The sequence below is a fragment of the Cygnus olor genome, chromosome 13, assembly GCF_009769625.2.
Source record: "Cygnus olor isolate bCygOlo1 chromosome 13, bCygOlo1.pri.v2, whole genome shotgun sequence".
NCBI classification, from domain to species: Eukaryota; Metazoa; Chordata; class Aves; order Anseriformes; family Anatidae; genus Cygnus; species Cygnus olor.
This window is the reverse complement of record NC_049181.1, coordinates 11,059,122-11,085,384: the sequence shown is the minus strand read 5'-3', so window position 1 is coordinate 11,085,384 and position 26,263 is coordinate 11,059,122. Positions and strand designations below refer to the sequence as shown.

General features: G+C 36.1%; 2 long non-coding RNA genes across 3 annotated transcripts in view; one reads left to right on the top strand and one right to left on the bottom strand.

Annotated features, from left to right (window-relative positions):
• The window catches only part of LOC121077369, a 476,416-nt gene extending 470,200 nt beyond the window's left edge, over positions 1-6,216 (bottom strand). For both annotated transcript variants that reach the window (XR_005823999.1, XR_005823998.1), the window contains exon 1: positions 5,738-6,216. This is a non-coding gene — a long non-coding RNA (uncharacterized LOC121077369). The remainder of the gene's footprint in view (positions 1-5,737) is intronic.
• Positions 5,738-26,263, top strand: part of LOC121077375 — a 71,253-nt gene continuing 50,727 nt past the window's right edge. Inside the window, exon 1 of the long non-coding RNA XR_005824004.1 lies at positions 5,738-6,091. This is a non-coding gene — a long non-coding RNA (uncharacterized LOC121077375). The remainder of the gene's footprint in view (positions 6,092-26,263) is intronic.

Sequence of the window (26,263 nt, the reverse complement as noted above, 5' to 3'; positions counted from 1 at the left end):
CTGCTGTTCTCAGAACAGCAAAACTAATCATAAGGTAGCTAAACTAGGTGTGTGTATTCAACTTGACACTATCAAAGAAAGACAGCTTCCACAAATGGACAATCTCACAACAAGCAACGGGATCTAACAGAAGGATTTAACAGTTAAATTAATAACATAACCCTGAGGAATGGCTCAAATTCAGAGTAAGAAAGACTGAAGATGAGCTTAGGGGAATGTCTGTATTTGACTAGGTTGAGAGGAAAAGATATTCTTATATCTTACTGTAACGTTTTTCTCTCCTGGTTGTCTGGCAAAGGGTTGTGAAGATTTATGGTATGGAGGGATAAACAGTACAAACAAGACAATCTTATAATTGAAAGAAATGACTTGAAGTATGTAGTTTTGACACTTTGCCCCAAGAACATACCTCTTCCATTTCCTCAGGAAGGGACCGTGGTTCTCCATTAAGTCTTTTTTTTTTTTAATTATAACATTTATATCAAACAAATTTCATTTTAGTTACACTAGTTAAATAGCATATTATGAAACAATTTATCTGATCAGCTTAACCACTTTTCAATTCATAAAGAGGTTATGTTTTATTAATCTGATTGCTAATCACCAAAGTTTATTTAATAACACTTTGCAAAATAAGCTTGTAATATTTGTGCTATTAATATTATTAACAATCTGTGCTATAAGTATTCATATCATGTGGTACTACTCAGGCAAGAAATGAAACTGACAAAGGAAGACAAACTTTGTAAACAGTTTGATACTTCTGTTGTGCAAATAATCAAAATATATTTTTAAATGACTACACTGCTATGAACAATTAATTTGTATGCTACTTCCCACAGAGCTTTCTTTTCAAGTGCATCTTGGTCAATGGAGTTCTTTACAAGAGGGCACAAGTACTTGCAGAAAGACATTCATTCTCTTGATTATAGCTGTAGCTTGTTTGGAGGTTGTTTTATATATTATATATATATACACACACACTTACCCAGCTCTCATTCTCTAACAGAAGTAAGTGCATACACAAAGAGATCAGTCTCCTCAACAATATAAAAATACTAATTTCACGGTATGAAAAAAATACTAATTTTTTCCAAGTTTTCAACCTGAAAAATATGCAACACAGGATACTAGGACATGGGTTCAGAAGAAAAATACATTGTTAGTAAGGTACAAATGCATGATACTGTGGATTACATGTGAGACACAAGACATCTTCTGCAATCTTGCATCCAAAGTCAGAAAGCACCTTCCACTCAGCCTGCTCTAACACTGTTTATTTTCACTCTTCTGCAGTGGCAGTACCCACCTGAAGTTACATCTGCCCCGAGAAATCACTGATTTATTAACCCTGTATGTAACAATCATCCTAGTCATACTGCCCTCTGCCAAAAAGTACGATTTCTGTTGCAGTTATGGTCATCATTGAGCAACCTATGATGTTATGCTCAAAGAATAGGCTATGTCTCAGATCTGGAGATAGCTTTTTCTACAAAGCAATTAAAACTATTATGTTTTCCTACACTGTATTAGCAGGAATACAGGAAGGTCAAGTAATATTAAGCAATAGAAAGTGAATCAGCAATTCAGAGCAAAGTATCCAGAATTTATCCAGGTCCACTTCAAATATAAGACTCAATCTTTTTAACATTCACTACAAAACACTGTAAGGATTGCAGACGATGCTATTTTATTCAGATTACAGAATCTTTTACTCTATCATAGTGGACATGAACAACACTACTTTCAAAAAGACCTGTCTTAAGAAGTAGTTTCTCCCTTATCCCTGCTGCCCCAAAGTAAACCTTACTGTTCTGATATGCAAAAAAATCTAACTTCTAGCCAGTTCATACACAACTGCTTCCGGGTCAATATATTTCCCTCTAAATTCTCTTCCATTCACTGACACCTTTTTGCTATGACAAAACTTTTTTAATAGGACAAAGTTTCCTTTCTTCTGAAATTCCTCTTAACTGTGTTCCTGTTTCATTCTCTATTCAACACTCCTCAACACAAGTGACTGCAACTTGCACAGTACGCCTGATTAGATCAGTAATTTTCTGGTAATGTTCACATTTTCTGGTAATGTAACTCACTTTATGCTTAAGCTGTAGCAATAAATTAATACAGGAAATTTCTGAGTTCATTCCAACTATAAGCTAAGTAGGAATAAATGAAGACTTACAACTCGAATACTATAATACAATTTATTTTTATGTTAATAACTAATATCATAATAGCAGAACACTACACCCAGTTTGTTTGATAAGAAATTTCAAAATTACTCCTATGCACCAATAACATTACTATTAATAAGCCTCCCACAAATAGGATAATTTTGTCCTCAGTAACATCTGCATTAATTATTGAAAAAGATAAGAGCACAGTCTGACCAAACTTTTGAGTTTTAGCTGCATGATAGTGAAAAAATATTTTTTACTACATGAACTTAAAGCAATTCATGAAATTAGTTGCACCATGAAATAAAAATTATTTATATCATGAATACTTAGAACTAGAGCTGCTAGGAACACATCAGAAAAACAGAGGGTAGTTGTCATATGATATTCAGCTGCCACTAAGATAGTTCTCAGAGATATCATCTGTTCTGTCTGGTACTGGAAATACTTTTATAGAAAAAAAGTTTTATAGTGTCCATGACAGAAGACTATGAGGTGGCAAAGCCAAACTGAAATTCCCATTTCAGTTCAGTGACCACAATGGAACACAATCCTCATTTTGATGGAACAAACCTGAACCTGTCTTTGCCACACTGCAGTCCTGTAGCTTAATTAATAAGAAACACACACACAAAAAAGATTTCTTCCACTAGGGAGTGAAAACACACCTTGAATCCTTCAATTCAAACATTTGTCAGGGAATCATAGGCCTGTAATTGCAAAACTGCCATCCTGTAATCAACGTGAAACTGCATAAATACAAATTCCTTCTTCTCTTTCCCAGTTACTTCGCATGCTTCAATATTGACATTTAATGAAATTCATTGTAAAAAAAAAAAGAGATATTTAATAGATTCTCCTTGTAACTTAAGACCAGTCAACTACATTGCATAAATTACAATCAAGATTATCAAAAACAACTCCAAAGTGAAGACACCTATACTGTTCTCAATGGTTTATATCACTTTAAGATGATCTTGAAAACAGTTGTGAAAAGTAGTTCAAGCTTGGCATAAAGTTAACAGGGCTTAGTTAGCAAATTAAGTTTTCCTTACATAAATTGTTTCATAATAATTGAGTTGAAGGTATGAACGCACAAAATTGAGTACAAGGAAGAGCATTTAAGCAATTTTAACCTTATAATTTCCTGTTTGTGTTCTCTAGTAAATGACACAGCCCAGAAATTCAACTTTATTGTGATTCTCAAGTAAAATAAGACTGTGTGCCTCCACATAGAATCTAGCACCTGGAACCTCACCAATCAAATCAAAATAAGAAATTCTACAAAATAACAGACTAACAGAGGAAAGCTTAAGGAAAAGTATTAGAAAGATAACGGCTTCATTTTCATATATATAATAATGCCAAGAAATCAAGACAACATAAGTATTTTAAGTATAATAGAGAAAATTACTATCCTAAATTACATATTCTGTACTTAGAGTTACAAGCGATTGGGATGCAATTGATAGTTCTTTATAAACTATGAAAATCATCTTATAAAAGATAGATGAAGCATTACTTTGCTCATTACAGAGAACTTGTTTGAATACAGATAACATAGCTTAACGTATACTAACATATTTATTATACAGAAATAATTTAAGAAGGTATAATATTTATTCTGGCACTCACATATCATCTAGTATTTGAAAAATCCATCAGATCTTTGGAAATAAATAGCTCAATCAGATAAACAAAATTGTAAGGCAGAACTCCAGAATTCCAAACCAGAATATTTTGGAATCATCTATTCCAATAAAAGTGGGCTACAATGTCAAAATCCTGGAGAAAACGAGTTAGTTTCATCAGGAGTTATCCATACAGCATGGATACAGGTCAAGTATTAGTTCAAGATGTACCTCAGACATAAAATAAATTGTAGTTCTGAAAATCAACATGTATAGGACACCTTACTGATACAAGCAGCTATAAACAAGGCTCTTTTAAACAGCGCATCATAAACAAGATGGCTGACTGCTGAAATCCCTTCTAAAAACCCAGGTATCATACTAATAACATTTAATGCAGACCATGTTGCCCTGATAAAGAAAAAATGAAACTAATATTAGGCAGCTAGAAAATAAAAGATCAATATAACCATTTCTGCATATTTGCTCTAGTTTGTATAGTAAAACCAACAGCTGCATTAAGCTGCTTAAAATGGAAGAACTCTTGCTTATGTGATGTGTTATGCAAAGCATACGGTGCTTATCTCAGAAATAAGATGTGGGTGGAGGGTCAAAGCAAAGATAAAATATAGACACTAATGAATGAGGGTAATGATACCGTTTAACTATATTCAATGTAGTGTACGAGACTACTTCCTAAATTACAATTTTCACTAGCTTCAAAAATAGAAGAATCACAACCAGTACAAGAAACATGGTTCCCATACTAATGGGGGAATTAAGGTATTTTGTTTTTATGCAAAATAAATGTAAGTGTGCTCCTGAATACCTGTTACAGTCTCTCTAAGTAGCAACGACAGAGAAGAGTTCAGAGATGAAGCTGGAGTAGTGACATTTCCAAGCCCTAATGCATTTGTAGGGAGCACAGGAATAATTTCTCTACATCACAATAAAAGCAAGTCAAGGTCAAATTAACATCAGTTTGAATGAATCACACACCATGAATAACTTATTTGAAATGTAGGTTTTTTTCCCCTTACTTGTTACAAATGCACAAGCAGATTTATTTCTGTACGTGATATTTGCATTTACCATACAAACAGCTCTGCAGTGCTATAGGTTGCCTATGGCCTTTAGAAAACATAGGTTTCTTACCTCATTATTACTAGTCTAACAGTGTATGTTGTCTACAAGCCAATTAGATATATGGAAAAATGCTTGCAGGAATGTTTGTTTGTCTTTAAGTTTTGCTTTGGCAAACTGTTGTCTGTGTAAGACAGAGTCACTTTCCAAAACATCTACACTAGTAAATTTAAGTATTTCAAGTAGTCACTCAAGTAGCCTCCAAAAACAAACAAAGAAAATTGAGCACCACCAAACGATAAACCTTTAATAAGTTAAAATATATATATATATATTTTTAAAGTTATAGGTAGAAGTTATAGACAACATAGCCTATGATGTATTAGGAATTACAATATTAAATTAGCTTGTTTCAAAAGCGCATACTGATTCCAGAAAGTTGTGTAGAACAGATATTCCTAACTAATGCCTACAACGCATTAATCACCTGATTTTGACCCCGCTTGAAGTTGCGCACTAGATAAGAAAATGAGAGAAAGCAACTTATCCAATGCTAATAGCAAGCATATCAGAGAGCCTATTTCTCAAACAGGTGTCCTTAACCTTCTCATTTGATACTTTAGAGAGTCATCAGACCAAAACAAGATTAAACCTCATAATCCCCCTACGCTTCTATCCTTAATTAAGTTACAGATATGTTCCAAGTCACCCTGCTTTACTGTTTACCTCCTAACCCAACTCATCAAGCCAAACAGAGCAGTAAGCAGTTACTTGTTTCCCTTTACATGCCCTAGGGAGACATGGAGATGACCAGCCCACTCCTAAAATAGCCGCAGGACCTACCTGCATACCCCAGGCTCCTCCTGCCATGCTGCTGTACTCCTGCAGATTCAGCTTGCAGACCTTTATAGCCCAGTGGCTCCCATGCCACTATGCAGCTCACAGCTCTCTCTCAAGTAGCCTGCTAGCTGAAAAATCAGGCTATTTCCTGTGAGGAGGAAAAATGGGCTCTTCATCCCCAAACCTGTGTTAAGAAGGCCCATCGCCACCTGTGATGGAGAGCAAGCCTGGCCCTCAGCAGGGTGGGGAGAGGACAGCAATCAGCTCTTAAATGGGTGAATGTTGCTCTCAGGGTGTCTTCCTGCTTCAGCAGCAGGATAAGGAGATAGAGAAGCTCTCCTTTCCCCCTTTTTTAAGGTAATACTCTACAGTTTTTTCTTTGCTATGCAGTGGGGAAGCACAGGAACTTCTCCCTCCCACTATAGTGAGGCAAGAAGCATGAGGCCCACCCTGCACCAGGAGGCCTGCCCTGTGGCAGGGACAATAGCACTTATGTGGTGGGAGCACCTGGGGGCAGGGGGAACTTGAGGCTTCATTGCCTCACAGCTGTACCTCCACTCATGACAAAATAAGTAATTAATTGATTAAAAGCTGAGTTAGTCTGAGTTGTTAGAACACAGCTGATGGTGGTGACTTTGAGATGTATAACCTGAGGTTACAGCTATCGCTTCTAGTTGTTTCTAGAACTGTCTCCTAGGAGTATATAACTGCTGTAAATTAACTTATTTAGCAATGATGTTATGTGAATAAATAAATCCCCTGAGAGCATTAGGTGTGTCTGTTTTATTTTAACATTATCTAAATATTGTTAATCTGAGAACTGTTACTGCTAATTACTTTGTGATTGCATCTATGAAAGGAAATAATACGTAGAAACTCTTATCTGTAATATTTTCATGAAGTAGGTTATCTGCAGTGTACATACCTTACTGATAGCTAGGCTGAGTCTGCCAGCGCTGTGACATGCATCTGAATCTTGGGGTGGGCATAGGAAGTGCTATGAAGGAGGTTTGGCAGATCTTTGTGATTCTGTCCTGTTTTTTTTACCTGGGGGATGAATTATACACATGATAAACAAAACTGGAATTTGACCTAGTATTTTTTTGAATTACCTTCCTGTTTTGACAAAGATCTGATGCTTTTATTGCCCTCTGGGTTTCATCAACAATGTATTTTAAGTATGCTTTTTTAAAAGTTCAGCAGCTGAAATCTAGAACGCTAAGGTAAAGGGTGAAAGTTCTTTGGCTCCTAGACCATAAAATTGAGCTAAAATTCCTAGCCACTGTTTATAACTGGACAGCAGGTAGAGATGTATTTACAGTTTTATGATGGGGGGTTTTGTGAGTTTCTTACAATGTATTACTGGAAACTTATTGTCTGTCTTAATCTCATAAGCCTCAACCTAAGTATTCTACGTGTTCTTTTTGTCCCTATTCATAAGTAAATACAGGAAATCATTACATGCAGGAAAAAAAAATAATGTTTGAAAGGATCTATCTTTTCTGCTGGATCTAAAAATATAGCTTATTTGTGATATTAATAGAAAGCTTATTATCTGACTTTTTATTGCTATTGATAACTATGGTTGCATGACTTTCACTTTGAGCAAGAAAAAAAGATTTGGGAATACTGTCATTAGAAAAATTCTTTAAATGCAAACAAATTGTGCTTATATTCTAGAGAAAGGAGAGCTTTTTCTAGCTCAAGGACAAAAGATAAAAATCATAGAAAAAAGACATGATTTAGCTCACCTGCACATTAATATGAATAGCTATAGAATATTAATAGTTTCAGATATATCTGGAACATAATGTATATGCTCATAGATATGAGTATAAAACTGTCAGACCTCTGGCTTTCATTATGCCAAGCTGTCTCACATGCCTCTCAATAGTGTGTGCAAATGACTAATTTTCTGTAAAAACAAATAGTCTTATAGTTTGTAGACTGCAATTAGTTTTGGAACAACACCAGATGTATTCTGAGATCTTGAGATAGATGGGTAGATTTACAAATCAATTAAATACTTGTCTTGATATGTCCAATTATTCTAGAATATTAATAAATCCTTATTAAAATGTATGAATGCATATACAAATATATGTGACAAATGCTATTGAAAAAAACAGTTGAAATTTTCCACTATTGAGTTTTCTTCCTTTCTGTGTTTTAATCAAAAATTCCTCATGTTTTTATTTCTTTATAATGTAGTAAAGTACTTTATAGAAGTTAACCTGTGCTGGTGCTTGTCACGCTGTCCTATTTAGATCTGTAAAAATTGTGCATTTCTTTAGTTGTGGTACTTGGTTCTCTGCCACTGAGTAACCTGCAAAGCAATTACAAAAATGACCAGGTCAGAACTTAGGAGAAGTGTTTGTTCTCCCTCCTATAGGTAGCTAGCATGACTGCACTTGATCTAGTGCTGAAACAACATGCATGTATTACCAGTTGTCATGTCAAAATGCTGCTGTAACTCAGGCAACAACTGTAGTAATGCATATACAGAGTTCGTGTAACTGCTCTGCCCCATTTCTTACAGGTTGTGGAGCCAATCTGTGACCTCAGACCAACTGTGTTTAAACTGGAAACCTCACTTCACTTGCTAGAGGTTTTTAGTATTAATGAAGAACAAGTTTCTGAAAGTTACTGGGTTGTATCTCAAAACTGACACAGAAAAGAGTCACCAAGAATCACTTAACTGGATGTTTATGGGAAGACCTCTGTCCTAATGTGATCCTGTCTTGAAGCTGTGGAATCTTACTGCATTAGCAGCTAGGATGCTGCCCACAGATTTTTCTCAAAGTAAATATTTGCATGAAAATTGAAGTGAGGAAAGTTTCGTAATGGTTAAATATTTACAATCAAGAAAATAAAGGTATTTGGCTGCTTAGCGTTTAGCTGTATACATCTAAATTTTATAGACTATTGTTCGAATAGGAAGTTATTAACAAGAATTGTGAGGTCTTCTTAGAAACAAACTTTTTTAGATGTGTCTGTTTTCATCAACTTCTTCATCATCAACCAAAATATTTACTCTAGAAAAGATACATTCTCTTTTGCTCAGGAAATGTTGCCATATTCTTTGTGGAATGTAATTGGATGCCTTCTGTTCCTATTCTCTGCTGTCAAGGCATCATGTATCAGGCAGGATAGTGTCCAGTCAGGCCAATTAGAGTTGCAATTTTTCATGGAAAGCTTAAGCAAGAATGGTTTTAATCAGCTTTAGTTTGAAACATGCCTTTTCAATAAAAGTATGGAATAATTCACTATGAAATAAAAGAACCCTGCCTTTGTTTTCTTATTGTGTAACAAAGTTGTCTTTAACTTTTCTCTAATTTTCTTTAATTATAATTTCCCCCAAAGAAAAATTCACCAGAGAATCAATACAATCATAAAATGTCATTCTTGGTATTCATTTTGTCTTTAGTGTAAACTTCCATTATATTAGCAAAGCAGAAACTGAGACAAATCATGCATATTAGACCACTTTCAATAATGGGTCATTGCTTTGAGGTCTAGAGAACTTGGGTGTAAATTCTGCTGGGTTTGGTCCCTTAATTTTTCTCAAATGCTAATATCTCTAAGCAACAGCTGTTATTTTACTGTGTTCATTTTTCATATATTAGGGTTGGAGCCAGCACCATCTACACCTGCAGAGATAGTCAATGCACTTGTTCAAATAGTGCTAGCAATGTAATTACATTTCATACATAATGGCCCTGTCTTAAAGCTGGATGTTTTTTCTGCTCACTTAACACAACTACTGAGTCTCAAAGGACGTTTAGTGTATCAGCTAATGCTTAAGTGAGTCTTTGCTGCGGTTATCCAACTTTTAATCCTGCGAGAAAGGAATCATTTGCAATCCCAGTGAGCTCCTGGATGCTGTTGCAACCTTATACCTTGCCATAAGGTTAAATCAGAATTAATCATGGAATCTTTAAGAAATTAGATTAAAGTAAATGGTTGCCGCACCATTTGCTCACCAAACTCTGTGATATAGTCTTCTCTTCAGAAGCAGCATAGTGGCGTGAAACCAGTGAAACTGGTTACTAATCTGGAAATGAGCAGGATTGTTCAGAATCTGTGAGCATGTTACAGATGATCACAACCTGTTTTTTAAAAGGACCTGCCTCTGTCTGCGGCATTGTAGGGTGTCCTGGCTTCAGCTGGGATAGTTTTTCTTCATAGGAGCTGGTATGGTGCTGTGTCTTGTGTTTAGGAAGGAAAATATTGATAACACACTGATGTTTTAGTGTTAATGAACAGCGCTTACACAAAGCCCAGGGCTCTTCAGCTTCTCACACTGCCCTGCCAGCAAGAAGGTTGGAGGTGAGCAAGGAGCTGGGAGGGGACACAACCAGGACAGCTGGCCCTAACTGGCCAAAGGAATGTCCCATGCTGTGTAGTAACAGGTGGAACAATAGAGCTGGGGGGAGCTGGCAGGAGGGCTGCTGTTGCTCAGGGACTGATTAGGCATCACTTGGATGTTAGCAACCAATTACATTGTGCATCACTTTTTAATTTTTATTTATTTTTCATATTAAACTGTCTTTATCTCAGCTCAGGAGTTCTTATGCTTTTATCTTTTTGATTCTCTTCTCCATCACGCTGGGGTGAGGTAAGTGACTGGCTGTGTGGTGCTTAGTTGCCTGCTGGGTTAAACCACGACACAGGGCAAGTCGTAATGCTCAGAGCTCTTTGCATCATTTTATATTAAAAGGTAGGTTCCTATTTGACCATTTCCATAACCTCTTATGTTCTGAGACATGACTTGTATAGCTGAAGGGGTGAAAGCGCCTTTTTAGCAGTACCAGGAATTTTCCAGTGAAAACAAAGCATTTTATAGTAGAGTAAAGGAGGCCAGAGAACACTTGAATCTATTTACATTCTGATAATAGCTAGGGATATGAAGAGAATAAGAGTTCAGGGCTGTGTCCTTGCTCCTGAGGACAGCTTCTAGTGATTTAACCATCTGTGCAGCTGGCTCGGATTAGGCATGCAGTCACAACAGAGTGCTATGCAAGTTCCAGAGCTATCTGCTCTTTCCTGCTGAAGACAGAGGACTTCTGGCCATGTGGCAGTGAATGCCTGACTCAGGGATGCACTTGCTGATATGTGCAATGCTCTGTGGCAGTAAGTGGTGCCAGGAATTTTTCATACGAATTTCGCATCAGCAGCAACCTGTATGGACCTTGAATGGGGGAATAAAAGTTCAGATGAGAATTTCTTTTGGAACAGTTTCTCCTCTATACTACTAGTGAGAAAGCAGTTCCAACTCAGCATCTTTGTAACTTTTTCACATAATAGAGAGATTCATTTGAAGACATGTGGCATCTTCTCATTGTACAATCCCATGTGCGCTGGATGAAAGAGACCTTAACAGGTGGTGTTTCAGTGCTAGGATCTTCATCAAGGAACAAGTCTTTTTCTGAAAGTTACTGAAAGTTTTCTGAAGTTACTGAAAGTGACAAAGTAGGTGACAGAGCAAGCCTTCTAGTTTTTCTAAAGGAACCATCTATTTTTAATTACATTCAAAAACATATACATGCTGTACTAGAAATTCTGGTAGTACCTTTCTTACATGTGATTCAACTCTCCCAAACAAAATTCCGATTAAAAAGCAGAGGATATTTTATACATGCTAATTTGACTAAACATATTTGCAGTTATTATAAATATGGTTATTTCATATGATTTGTGCACTTCACTTATGCACTTTTTACTTAACTTATTCAAGATATTGGATTTTTTTAGTGGATATGAAAAGTCATACACATTGCTAACGAGTAGCAGATTGCCTTTTAAATAAGGAGCAAATAAAACATGTTGGGAATTTTTCCTGAAAGAAGGCTAAAGGGGTTGCCATGGTAATTATTCTAATTTGAGATTCACTACATCAACAAATATTTTACTTTTGAATTTTTTTCCTATCTCTAGATATCGTTAGAATCTGACAAAGACAGTCAGGAGTACTGTTATGTTTTTTTAGACTGTCAACAGCTCATTGTGGCACAGTCTCTAAGGGAGTACCAGGCTAGCAAAGCAGTTCAGATTTGTGCTAAGGCAAGCATGAAGTGCTTCTGCCTTTGTATAGCTGCCCAAACTGTATTTAACCAAGTCCCAAATTCTGTAGCTGTCTCCAGACCTCATTCATATTATCTTTCCTGCAAGCTCCTCTGCAGATTTATTTTTTCTGATAATATTTTAAATAAAACAGTTAAATGTAGGTTTGAACATCTCTGAAGTTTGCGGTAGTTCGTATCAAGTGCTGAACTTTATGGCTAAAATCCTTGTTTTATTAAAGGAGGGTTTTGTGCAGTAGTAGAATAAAGTAATATACTTCCAGCAATATAAAGCCAATTTCAGCCTTGTTACCCTACCATTTCATCTAATATTGGCTTAAGCAATATATTAATATCAAGTAATTAATCTTTGACCCTGTGTTGAAAAAACTGTCTGTGCTCGAGAGCTCAGGATGTAGCCTGAAGCCACTGTTCGTATGCGGTCTGCTTTCAGAAAATTTACTCAAGAATTGAGATTCGTGGTAATAGCAATATTACAGATCTTTTTCAATGAATTCATAGTAAATTGCTTCTATTTATTCACTAGACTATGTTAGCAACATCATTCCTATTTCTGCAGCTAATTTAGGGCTTTCAGCATTTTTATCTACTTAGAGGTTTTTAAGACTACCTTTCAAATTCCCAATAAGTTTTGTCATTTGGGGTCCAGTCAGTTCAAGAGAACACTGTCAATTGAAAGTTTTGGGGTTGGTTGTTTTTGTTATTGTTGTTGCCTTGGTTTTTGGTAATAAATTGTATGCTTTCATTACTGCTTAAATAAAAGCTTCGTATTTCTAGTAGAGAAGGAATGCTAGTGAGTAAAGCACTTTAAGCATTTGTGGCTCTTTTTGTGTCTATGAGAACTGGTTTTTAAATAAGGATATTTCAAGTGAGGTGGGAAGCTTATAACTTCACCAGAAAATGCACCATGTTGGGACACAAATAGCAATGTTTGCCTTAGAGCTTAATTACTACATTCTAATTCTTAATTACTACATTACATACAATCAACATTTTATTTTTCATTAGACAGTTGTTTTATTTTTACTGTAATATTTGTATTTTAAATAATAAAACTTGTTCATCTACACAGTCTTTTTATATTTGCATAGTATTACCTGAAGTAGCAGTATAAATTCATTAGTGTCTGCAATGGGGGTATGCTAGCTCTTGCAAAATGGCATGTATCTGCTCTAAGTATCTCTAGCCTTTTGTTAATCTAAATTGTATTTTCCATTATATATATATATAATATATAGTATTATATAATGTATAATATAATATATATATTATGTATATATCTTATATTTACGTATAATGGCAATATAAATTGTCATTTTCCCCAAAGAACCTCTTTGAATTCAGTGGTATATTTGCTTGGGTAAGTGTTCCTGTGTCAAGTTACTAGGGTACAGTACTACTAATTTGTCTGTTGGTTCTTTGCTTATTTAAAAGTCTTAAGTCTTTTAAATTCATGGACTTCTTTCCAAGATATACCAATGGCTCTCTCAAAAAGAGCAATTCTGTTGCAGTACATAAGAAATCTGTTTTCCAAAAGACTATTTTAAACACAAACTATTGAACTATAATTTTAAAACCTGTGCAGTTTGAACCTGCAACTGCAACAATAGGTGTGATTTTAATTGTAACTTGTGGAATATCTTCAGGTGAGGTAAATAAATAAAAGCATTGCAATTTCAAAGTCTGTCTTTAACAGAAAGAAAAAGCAGTCCGGCTGCCACACCAGAGGAATGGAAGCTGTTGTAATTTTAATGAAATTGCACTTGTTTTTTGTTGTCTGTAGTCGTGCATTTTCTTGGCCAAAAAAAAAAAAAAATAGTGTTCCAGCCAATAGCATTCTGAAAATAAGCTTTTACAATAAAATTTTACAACATTCTTCCATTTGCAGCTCAAGGTACATCCCACAAGGCTGAACCAAGTACCAGGAGTATGTGTTGCTATCTCTGTTTAGAGTGCCAGTCAGTATAAAGCACCAAATAAATATCAAGAAGGCCCAGATGTGGCCTTAAGCATGATGTTGGTAGCAGAGGGAAGTGGAGGTCACTGCACTGGTTGTGATGAAAGCCAGCATCATAACGATTTGGGACAATGAGCCTCTACTTGCACTGTTCCTTCTCAAAAACAAAGACCACAATTTTTGTTTTCTTCTGTATTCCTATTCAACAGCTTTCATGAATGGGCTTTTTCAGATGATTAGGTGAGAGGTCATCACACAGATTATACATGTATGGTTTACCAGGACAAATTCACCTCTGAATATGAAAAGTGCAACCAACAAAATGAGCTTGCTAGCAGAATGACAGAAAGCACACTCCAATAGTCAGAGTGGGATTTTTGGATTAGTCTGACAGGAAACTAGTTTTCTTTTCTCCATTGTAGGTGAGCTGCTTATTCAAGATTCCTTGGGGTTATAGGAGAGATCTGGGGGAACTGCGAGGGTGGCTGTGTCTGACTAAGCTGGAGAAAAAAAAAATAGCCTTTATAATGTATAATAAAGTCTGGGAGTAACCCCACTAAAGAACAAGAACCCGCATTTCCCTACAGCAAGCTTTGAGCTAGCTTTGAGTTCCTAATTGGACTGATGTTGAGATGTGACTGTTCTGACCCTCAACAGTTTTTCTCGTCAATATGCTCTGCCTGTTTGCTCTGGTTTGTCCTAATCCTAGGTTACGAACATCCTAGTGCTCTGTGCTTTGCCTTGCTCATTACTCTGTGTTCAGATAGCAAGCCTTAATGAGGCCCTTTAACTTAAGCTGTAAATGGAGTAAGAATAACAGATCTAGACCCCTTGAAAATTATGCTTCCCTTCCTTCCCTCTCCCCTCTGAACAGAGCAAGAGAGAAATAGCTTACCAACTGGGTTTTTCTGTTTTTACTAGCTTATTAGTGTTAATCGGAGGCAGTTTTTCCGGTTTTGTTCATTTTCTTTTTAGTATGTTGTCATTTACAAAGAGATAAGTAGTCCATAAATGTAAATCCATGCTTTTCTTTAGAATTTTTACATAAACAACCAAAGCTTCTCATATCATTGAAGGTCATTAAAATTTAATGCTGTGTAAAGTTCAGTGATCAGTGTATCCATTTAGTAAACATGCCTTTTTGTACAAGCTTTTAGTTTTTTCTTATTATTCAGGTGAAGTCATTACTGAAGTATTCCAAATTATATATATATTTATATTTTTAAATGAAGTTCTTAAAAGCTTCCCCTGGCTTTTAAAATTACACTCCTTAAATTACTAAAAGGTTATTTTGTTATGTGATGTTGTATTTAGCAATAGCTGTTTGTTTTTCTTTCATTTTACTATTTTTTTTGCCTTTGAAACAGTAAAAACAAAATCATTAAAGTGTTCTAAAATGGGAAGTTTTCTTTTCTTTGGCTACAGTATAAATAGGATATTTACAAAGAGCAAGCTGAACCCTTTTATTGCTTAAGTATTCTTAACTAAAGTCTAATGAAGATATTTTGCTCGGCAATATTCTTGTTAGTTCTTTCTCTTGTTCCGGCTGGACCAAACTACCTTTATAACCTGCTGCAGGAGCTGTGGTCATTAAGTTTATGTATGTCTTGCTATGTAGTCTCCAGCTTACCTCTTAAGACATTATCAGGCTTATTCCAGACTAGATAATTGCTTCAACAGAGAAAATTTTAGCATAACATGGGAGCTGGAAATAACGTGAAGCTGTCCATCTACATATATCATTTTTCATGTTCTAAACTGAAATAACATTGTGGTCTAGCATCAGATCTTATAAAGGACTTTTATGACCAGATCATTCATTCTACGTTGCTCTATTCAGCAACATCAAGGTGTCACCGCATTACGAGCTTTCTGTGAGGAGTATATTCTATTTAGAATTTGCTTCCCATAGCTTTGGCACTATGAAAACAAATGCTGTTCCAGAATGCTCCTGTGTACTTAAAATAAGTATTCATAAAGTTGAAAACTAAATTCATTAGTTGCCTCACTTGTTGATATCCAGAAAATTTTTCATCTAATGCTTGTAGATAACTATCCATTCGTAATTAACTGTGGGCTGGATGATCTCAATTTGAACCTTAAGAGGAAAGTTTAAATAGAAGAAATGCAACACACAAAGACAGTCTTGGTAGGCACATAACTGAATGCGAATGGAGAGCGAGAATTACCCTCATCACATCAAGTCTCTGGTTGAGCATATTATATGGTTCAGTAAAGGGAAGGTGCTGTTCTCACTCAGACTACAGTAATGCATTCACAGGAGAGGTGCTGGACTGACAACTTTGTGCAGAGTTTCAGTATTTTGCATGGTGTCTGAGTGACATTATGTGTACGGATCTGTGTGTATACTTATATAAAGATATACGTATGTACGTAATAGCATGATGTACAAAAATTTATGTAACAAATAACATTACAGTAACTGTTGTGTGCAAAATTGATCAAAATATACATTAACATGAATATACAGGCAACGGTTCCACAAGGATGCATTTAAGCACAGTAAATATCCAGGTATAAGTGTTTCAGCTCCTCATCATACTTCCAGTTCTCCCCCATAAGCAATGGGGGTGGAATGTAGCTGCCTGGCTTCCAGGTGTAATCACTCATTTTTACCATAATTGATTATGAATGTTAAACTGCAGGTGAAAATGAGAAGCTATTTTTCAATATTTGGTCTTAAAGTCACACTTACTGTGGCTTATTTCCTATTTTAAATGGACTTTTGCTTTTTTAAGTAAGAAATCAAACCAGGTTTCACCATTTGAAAAAATCAATACGAGTGTGCTTTGGTTTTGTCTTTGACACGGATGAAATGACTTTCCTCTGATTGGTTGTATTTTTTTGTTTGTAATAAGTAACAGGGCTGCTTCCAGCCTGTCTTGCAAATACACACCCAACGATGCACTTGCATTTCTACTCCTGTATATGAAATATGCTCTCTGGTTCCATGCAAACTGAGTTTGGATGAGAGACATTTTCAGACAACAGGCTTGAGTAGTTAATTTGGCTAATGGTGACTAGCTAGCTTCTTTATCAAAGACAAACCAGGAACTCTTTCGTACTTTTGTACAGCTCAATGATGCCTCAGTGGTCAACTGTTTCTCAAGCCAAAGAACAAATATGAACAGTTGTCTCTGTCTTTACACGTAGTATGTACTAACTACTGGCTGCGATGACTGACATGACTTCTTTCGTTGTGAAAGAGCACAACCTGCTTCTTGAGTTTCATCTGATTACTCTAATGGTTAAGTTCTGCCTGTGGTTAAGGCATTTCAGCATCTTGGCTGAATTGCATTCAGGCTACTAAAAGGTCCATGATTCAAACTATCTTATGATATTACCATGCTCTGTACAGAATGTGCTAAAAATCCACATGCTTTTCTGTCTATACACAGAATGTGCTATGAGTTTTAGGAGTCCTTCTGTTACCTTGCCCCCTGTTTTACTGGATTTGTATTTTTTGCTGGAAACAGTCTTTCCCATAGGATTGTGAACCACATAGCTATGAGGAATGAGTATGTACTGGTAAGAATATTCTCTGCAGAACACTCTTTCATGTTGGTATCTCTTTCTTTAGGCTGTGCCCGGACTGCTGCAGAAATTTGTTTATTCTTCTACACTTTATTTTTATTTTGGATTTTTATTTCTACTGAGATCTCATTCTCATATTCAGTTGGGTTTTATTTAGCAGCTCAAAAGATAATGGGGACAGCAGTGCCTGGAGTCACCTGAGAGCAAGGTTTTTCTCCTAAGTTTTACAGATAAGCAGCACCTGTGTTCTATCCATTTATTTTCTTTCATTGTTTTCCAGATCAAAATCTGTGCATCTGAAGGTCATAGAAATGCTTGATGTGTGAATATGCAGTTGCTTGCTCTTACTCTGCTGTTGCTGCTAAAAAAGTACCCTTCCCTTGCTTAAGTTTGGGCATCTGTATTACAGCAGTCTGCAACAGTCTGACTAGGATCAGATTCTCTCAGCTGCAGCTTTACAGAAATATACTGGGCCAGAATCATCCCTCTGATTTACCAGACATGGATATTCTGTTGGTGGAGGTTGCATGCCTATATCTTTTATTGTTATTACCTATCTCCCCAGATCTTACATCACAGATCCTTGCACTTGCATGAAACAAACTTTATCTCTTCCTAGAGTAATTGATGTAGAGGCCAACATCTCAAAAAAAAAAGAACTGCTTTGCACTGAAGTCTAGAAAACAGACTTCATTCTTAGGCATTTTGTGCCTAAGGCTAGTTAATGCTTTTAAATCACTGCCTGAATGGATGTTAAGCTGTGCTGCTGGGGGAAGCAACAAGGAGAGGGAGACCCCAAGGGAGAAGACATGAGATCTTGTCAAAATTCTATTTTTACATGTAATTCTCCAGTCAGAATTCTGTCACGCTATCAGAGCACACCCTTCTGTTCCAGCAGACTCCTGTATCTTCAGTCCATCAGTAGGTGTAAACAGACTGAAACGTGTGTTTATGGCTGATGCTTTCAAGTTAGCATTAGGAAAGATTCCAAAGAAACAATATTTTCTCATTTATAATGCAGAGTTGTTCTTGTAAATAACTTCTGTTGCACATCATTTTGTTGTCCTTAAAGTTAGGGAATAGATTTTTGTGGATGAAAGGCTTTCTCCAAATGGTGCATTACTCTTCAGACCTGTATGATGCTGCCATTCACCGTCTGTGTAAGAACCCTTATTAGCTCCACATGAGTTCTGGCTGGCTTTCTGGCTCATCTATCAGGAAAAGATCAGGCTGTCCTGTACATGGGATTAGTATAGTTGAAGTTTTCTAAGATAATATGCTTGGACCTTGAATTCAAATAGGCAAATTAATAGGCAGAGTACCTGATAAATAATTAACTCCAGGGCTGACCTAAGTCTTCAGTCTTTTTGGAATTTTCTCTTAACTAAGTTTTTAATGGTATTTTGTAGACCGAGGAAGCTGCTAGTGGTTAGTTTGATTTGGGCTTATCTCTGTTTCCATTGAACTAATACCTGAAAAAAAGTAAAGTTTCTTTACAGACTTCAAATAGCAATCCATAAAGGAAATGGGGAAAAAATCCAAACAGTTTTATACAGCTTACTATAACTGATAGTCCTTGGGAGAGGACTGAATAAATAATAGTAGACTAAATCACTTTTAAAACGATAAAATAAATCTCATTCTCTCACAGTTGATGTTCTTTTTTTCCTCTTGCCGTTGCGGAGGATGTAAGTCATTTGTTAAGTACAGCAATAGAGTTAGTCTGCAGACTACTTTACCCAAAACAGTTTTTGTTCTTACCTTTCAAGTCTGCAATCTGGTAAGGTAGATGTACATGACAGATTTTTTTTTATAAATAAATGAATAATAAAATGTGGTTAGACTTTATTTTTCCCCCATGTATTGTAATATCAAAAAGAGCTTGGCAGGTACTTTAACTTTCCTGTGGCAGGTATGCACATAATTATTCCTCATCCTTGCAAATGTTAAAAAAAAAAAAAAAAAAAAAAAAAAAGTTGCTGGCCAGGATTAAAATTGAATTTTGCCTTGTGGTGTTATAGAAAGACAGAAATTAATTTTAGTGGTAAGAATTTCATCACCTAGCTATTCAATTCTTTTCATTCAGTCAGTCTTTAACTGTTTTGAGAATAAAATGCAGGAAAAAAGGGCTTTTTGAAGCCTGCATAGTTGCCATTACCTCTGACTGACCTTACACTGATGAACTCTGGAATTGCATCCTTCTCTTAATGTTGATTTTGTAATGCTGTTTTGTGAGAGCTGTCACATGATGAGAACCAGAACATCTGCATTGCTGTTTTCTTTAGAATTATGCATGAATATAATTTAAAACTGTATTGTAAGGACATAAGAGATCCCTAGAAGATGGAAGAGACGGGAATTGCAAAGCTACTAGATAGCCTGGACTGGGAGATTCTGATGTGCTAGGAAGTCAAGGTCATAAGAGTCAGCAACAAAAGAAGCGTCAGATGAGAAGGACAAACTTGTTCACAGAGTGGGAAATGCAAACAGCCTTGCATTGCAGTGACTCTGAGGATGCCAACGTGAAAGGAAGCAGTATGGGTCAAGTTAAGCAGAGACAACTGGGGGAGACTGCACAGTAGATCTCTTGTGATCTGTACGAGTTTATGTGGTGTAGAACATGGTATTCAATAGTTTGATTCATACTACTTATTCTTTGTCCTTTATTTTTCTTCCACGGGTCTTAACTGTTCTTCAACTAGCTGTTTTTCCTTTCTCATCTTGCTTTAGCCCAATATTTTCCACTAAATCAGCTAGGATCCCTTTGACCACAATGTGTTTTTCTTGCATCTTCAACAAAGCCTGATGCTATTTTGTGTAACTTCATTTTGTGATTGTTGTTCTTCCTACTACAGAAAAAAATCACCTTTTTTTTTTTCCCAGTAACAGTGAAACTATTTGTATAAGCCAAACTATTTGTATAAACCAAAGCAGATGTAAATACAGTGTCAGGACAGAGAAACTGCTGTTAGCAAATATGAATGTCCATAGAGTTTAAACTTCAAGTAAGTTTTTGTTGCCAGCAGGGGAACTCTTAACTATTTAAAATCAGAATCCATCCCCTCTAATAAATAATTACAAGTATCCTTTTCGTAAACAAATTACTACCAATATGCAGTTAATCTCTTAATTAAGTAGTTTGCTTTAATTCAGAGACTATCTTTTATGACAAATTATTTTTATAAGAGCAAAGCTATTTCATTAGTTTCCCAAGATGAGGCAACGATTAATTATATGCATCTTTTTTTTCCTTATTGATAAATAATCTATTGCATGTTTTGTTGCAGAAAAGTATTAGTTATGCTTGCTTATAGCTTTTATTTCAGAAATTGCTTTTGTAAGGAAAGTAATATGTGGAAATGCTGAGCAATTGTGACCTCTGCTGGAAGCATTAAAATTGATTCCAATAGAGAGCAACCACTGGAAGCGGCATTGTTATTGTTACTTCAGGCACTAATTTGCATGTGCTAGGCACTGAACAAATGGATTAACAGATTGTACCTACTCTGAGAAGTTTACAGGATAAATAGAAAATATAAATGAATCCAAAGAGGGCATCAGTGGCAGGACTAGACAGAATCTGTCTGCCTCTTGGACTGCTTGCACTACCTCTGAAATAGTATGAGCTATTGATAAATAATCACCGTGCTTATGCACGTGGCTATACGTGTGATAAGACAAGTACTCCAACTCCAGAATCACGGTTTGGAGAAATATTCCCCAGGATTCTGTATCATTGTTTCTAAATAAGTGAAAAGTTCATTTGCAGAATTTCTGCTCAGGAAGAGATTCAGTATTGAGTTTCTGCTGGAAACAATCTGACAGTCCTGCTTGTGTGCCAGGAGGAGCCTTTTGTGGAAGTACCAAGAACTAAATCATTGATCTGGAAACGCTGTGAGTCACCCATTCACGATTCCAGCTCAGAGAATCTTGAAATGCTCTTACCCCCGGTGTTTGAAGTGGTGCTATTCTGAGGCTGTGCTTCAGCATGAAATGTACGATAAATCACAAATTTAATTTATATTCTTGGAAAGAGATGTTTACACTTTACAGTCAGTTCATGCTTCAGTGCAAATTGTTGAGTTTTTGAAAAATGTAAACGAACTTGGAGCTTTTCGTGGAGTGGAGTATTTGCCATCCTGAACATATGGTTCATTAAGGCTTCAGCAACTGTTTACTGTGGTTAAAAACAGGGCTATGGGAATTCTAAGAAGCAATGTAGTAAGATCAGAGTTCTTGAAGTCGGAAGGCCCCGAAGCCAAGGCCATCTTGCTCTTCCCAGTGCATCCCTACCTTCTGTGAAGATCTGTATAATGTTTTGCATGTTGTTTTTGAAATATATTTATATTCTGATTGTCAAGTCAGGCGTATTAATATGATTGTTTTATGTACAAGTGTTATAATGAAAAATCAGTGTGCGTGAAACTAGTTAGGAACTGGCATTAGTCCTCTTCATTGTATACCCAGGCCTGGTCGTCATACTTGAGGGAACCAGTTCATTAACCAAATTAAACCTTTAGGCAATGTTTGAAGTAAATGGGGAAACTTGCATTGATTTTGGTAGGGTGATGAGGTTAGCCCTAGATAGCTTGCAATCTATAAATAGCTCATTAAGAGAAGGGGGAAAGAGGGAAGAGGTCAGAGATGGAGGAAGACTGTGGTAAGAGCTCTGCAAGCCTTCAGGCTGTTCCTTATCCTTTCAGCAAAGCAATTGGGAGTGGCGTTGTCATATCTTTAAATTCCTGGAGAAGGTGAAGATTTCAGAGAAGACTTCAAGTATTATTTACTGACAACAGAAATGAACTGGGAAATGAAATGAGGAATATTTCTCTCTTCCCCAGGAGAATAAATATTGAGACAGCATTTGTGATGAAATTGTTTGAAATATAAACCAAACACCAAAATAATCATTCTTCATTTCTTATGGATTTTAATCTTATACATCCCTTTTTTCAATCAGTGCATTCAACATATTGACTTTTCCAGTGTTCTTTACGGTACTTTTGTGTCACACCCTTAATAGTCACGCTTCAGCGATATGCCCTGAGTTATCCCAGATCCCCTCTACAGCTGTAGAGCTCATCTAAATTGGGTGATAAAATTGTGGCTCATAAGGAACATTAGATGATATTCTTTGTTCACTTGTAGATTTTAGAATAAATAGAATCCTAGAGGTTTTGGGGTGGGGAATGTAAAAGCAACTTCTTTCAAGTCCTGGCAGAACACTTGCAGCAAAATCCACAAGCTTGCAGGAAAATAAGTTATTTTTTGTGTAAACATTCAGTGAAGACTGCTTTAATCTGTTATTACAGTTAGTTTTGAAACACTGTGGGCCAGCTGGAAGTCATGGCTTGACATTGAGCTTATTGCATGTAATTTTATAGCATGTTTATGGAGGAGGAAGAAGAGATATGTGTTCTCTTGACTTCTCAAAAAATAAATAACTAGCTTGGGCTGCATAAGGGGCTATAAATGATGAAGATGGTTACAGGCTGGATTACCATTGTCCACAACCCAGTTTTACTTGTAGGTGTACTTTACATTTTTAAAGCAAACTTGCACCTTCTTGGTACAAACGTGAGCCATGAAGGTACATAAAAATGTCTGTTCTCCCTTCTCCTGCCTTATCCCCCATTTTCTATTTCAGTGTGTTTCTCCACCTAAAACTGATTGGTTTTAATATGACTTCTCCAGATCCACTCAGCATATTTTAGAAGGCTTGGAAACTGTTTTTCCAGAATCTGTGGTGAAGTGTGAACATATGCCTATCTCTTGACCTACTGTCTTTAATCCAGTAGTTTCATTTGATAATTTGCAGGCTTGTTTTCTGTCCCTGAGGGAAATGATTCACACAACTGTTTCACACAATGCTGTGTAATTGTTTTCTCCTACTGTGTCTCTGAAATAGTTTGCTTTTATGGATAAGGCACATGCTTTGACACAGTATATGTGGTATATAAAATGTTCTTTCTGACTGGCTGTCTCAAGTATATTGCACGTTTAGATGAAACACTATTTTTGTTTCCCCTTTCTGTGTTCTGTCCTCTAAATTTTGACAGAAATGACTGTAGGCATTGTGCTGATATTTGTCTGATAGTTGTCTGTGGGTATAAAAGCAGTCCTTTTTGAATATTTAGTTATCTAACGAGGAACTGAGCCATCAAAATGACCTGAGCAATGACCCAAAATACTACCCACTATTTACAGATTTGGAAGGTTGTAGGAGATGCTTCTCTTCAAAGAGTATATAGTATGCAGGAAGATAGATTTTTTTTCTTAGGCAAAAAAAAAAGTGAATGTCTTGCAAAATAATAGATAAACTCGATTAAACTGCTATTTCATCTCATCCCACACCCTCCTGTGCTAATAACCAGTAAGGTATCATGGCACAAAAGCAATAGGAAACAGAGCAAGTCAGGCAACTTACCCGAGAAGTCTTCCTTGTCTTTGTCAGTGGGAAGCATGGGGACTTTATCTAGAAGCTGTTGGGGGACCATAGAGTGTAATAGCAATTGAAGGACATTATTCTGTGAATTTGGCATTCTCTTTTAACATATTAATGCCCTTCCATCTTCCACAACCTCCACAATTTATACTTAGTATGAAAAATGCTTTGAATTACAACCTGTATTTGTTTTTGAATCTACTGCTAGTTAATTTTGCTGGCTAGCTTAACTACCCCGTTCACATTTTTCCCACTATTTATAGATTTTCTTTTCTCTGCAGAAGAATCCTAAGCACTGCATTGATCAAAGTGAAGACCATCAATACTTACTAAGTTCAGTACATGTCATTTTCCATAAGCTTAATGGAGCCATGCCTTGTCCTAACTAAAAATGTGATCTCTAAAGACATGGTGAAAGAGAAAGTTGTGTTGGTGTGGATAAAGTTGAATTAGTGCCCCAGCATGACTGAGGAGATCAGCAATAAACACGCTGTTTTCTAGCTCGAGTCTTGATCATTGGTCACCTGATGTGTAAAGATGTCCTCACACCTTTTGATAGATTGGTGGTTTCAGTCCCAAGATTTTGGCTAAATTCTAGGTTATCTAGAATTTCATCCTCCTTATCCAGTTGTCATGTATTCTTCACTTTCTATTCTAAAGCATTTATTTGTATGGGGGAGCTCAGCACAATTAGCATGCTATAATTAGCATGCTATAATCCTAAGGCAGCTGAATTGATGGGTGCAGGAGTTCCACCATGTAGGTAATAAAGCACACTTTCACTGGGGGAGAAGACAGATTTTTAGGTAAAATTAATGTTGTTGTTGCTATTGAATGAGGTTCTCATGAAAGGAATTATGCTACCATCAAGCTAAAATGAATTATGACTCAAGATATTAGTATTTTAATAATTAATTCATTACAAAATACAAAATTTATAAAGAAATTTATAAAGATTTGGCCTAAAAGGTATTCCAGACCATTATACTACTTCTTACAGATTTACCCTTCCTAATACCCTTTTACTCTAAATGTAAGGAACAACTTGAAAATTGATTTTTTTCTACCTGTTTCAGCAGCAGCTGGTAAAGGAAAAGCTGTAATAGCTGACCTTTTCGCAAGAAATAGGACACACAGAAATTAGAATGTGATGGTAGCGATCATAATTTGTAGCAAAACCTTTGTCGATTGCTTGAGAAAAAACTTTAATCAGTAAAAAAGAAATGACTTTTGCAAACTTACAGGTGGTGATACGCTATACTAATGATTAGGCAGCTCAAGTATGATGAGAATGTTCCCCTCTTTTGGTGAGGGGAGGGTTGTTTGTTTACTTGCCTCTGTTTTGAAACCAAAGAAGTGTTTTGTACATTGTTAAAGGGATATAGACAACAAATGCTATGCCTTCTGAGATTACAATGAGTAGCCGTTAATTAATTTGTCTTTCCAATATAATAAAGCATATATTTTAAAAATTAATTTCAAAGTGCATATTAAGATAAAATTCTGATCTTTTTGAAATTACACGGGCATTCTACTAAGGAGCTGAATGGAGAAGGACATTAGTCCTTAATCCTGCAAGTAGGATTTAGGATCTAGGTTTTGGAAGCCTTTTTGAGTTTCTCCACTAATCCATTTGATACAGCTTTGAAAATGGAATTTTTCCAGATCAGAGACGTGTGATTTTTACCATACACTTGGGTGCTGAACAGACAAGTGGAATGAGATAGAGCTAACCTGATGAAATACCTAAAATGAAAGAGTAATCATGCCAGGCTTCCTTTGGAATTACTAGAGGGAGAAAATCTAACTCAGTCTTTTGGAGGGGCTCATCTGTTATGGAGCCTAATGCGACTGCATGCCCAGCCAGAGCCCATTTAACTGATGTGCCTGAACTTAGGGGAATCTCACTCAGATCAGATGAAGAATGTACTTGGTTACTTCAGGCAGGACACTGCCTAGATTTTATTGGGACTGAATAGCTTAAAAAACTTGGAAACACACTTAACTTTCTGATAGTTAGTGCTTAGTCCAAAAGAGGTTTAACGATTTTGGTTATTTTATATATAAAATTGGTTAGATTTTGCCATAAACAGTGAAGGCATTACAAGATGAGCATCTGAAAATGTAGTTTTCTATTAAGATATACTCTTAATTTATGAACAGTAGTACTCATTTAAATCTGTGAAACTACAATGTCTGTAAAATCTTAGTGAAGAGCTAACATTCAAAGTATGTATTGTGCATGCGTTAACATTTCTCAGAGGTTGGGGTGAAATATTTGAATCTGAGGTATTCAAGACAGATACTGACTGACAAATAACACAAACAACATGAAACCCTAGGCTGGTGAGAAGGAAGGTGGAAGAAAATTCATTTCTCAGCTTCTGGTAGGTACACTGCCTGAAGCTGAGAGCTGAAAGCAGTAAGTACAGACTTAAGTAATATTTTATATATAAATACTATTGTCACTAGTTGAAGTAGGTTCTTTA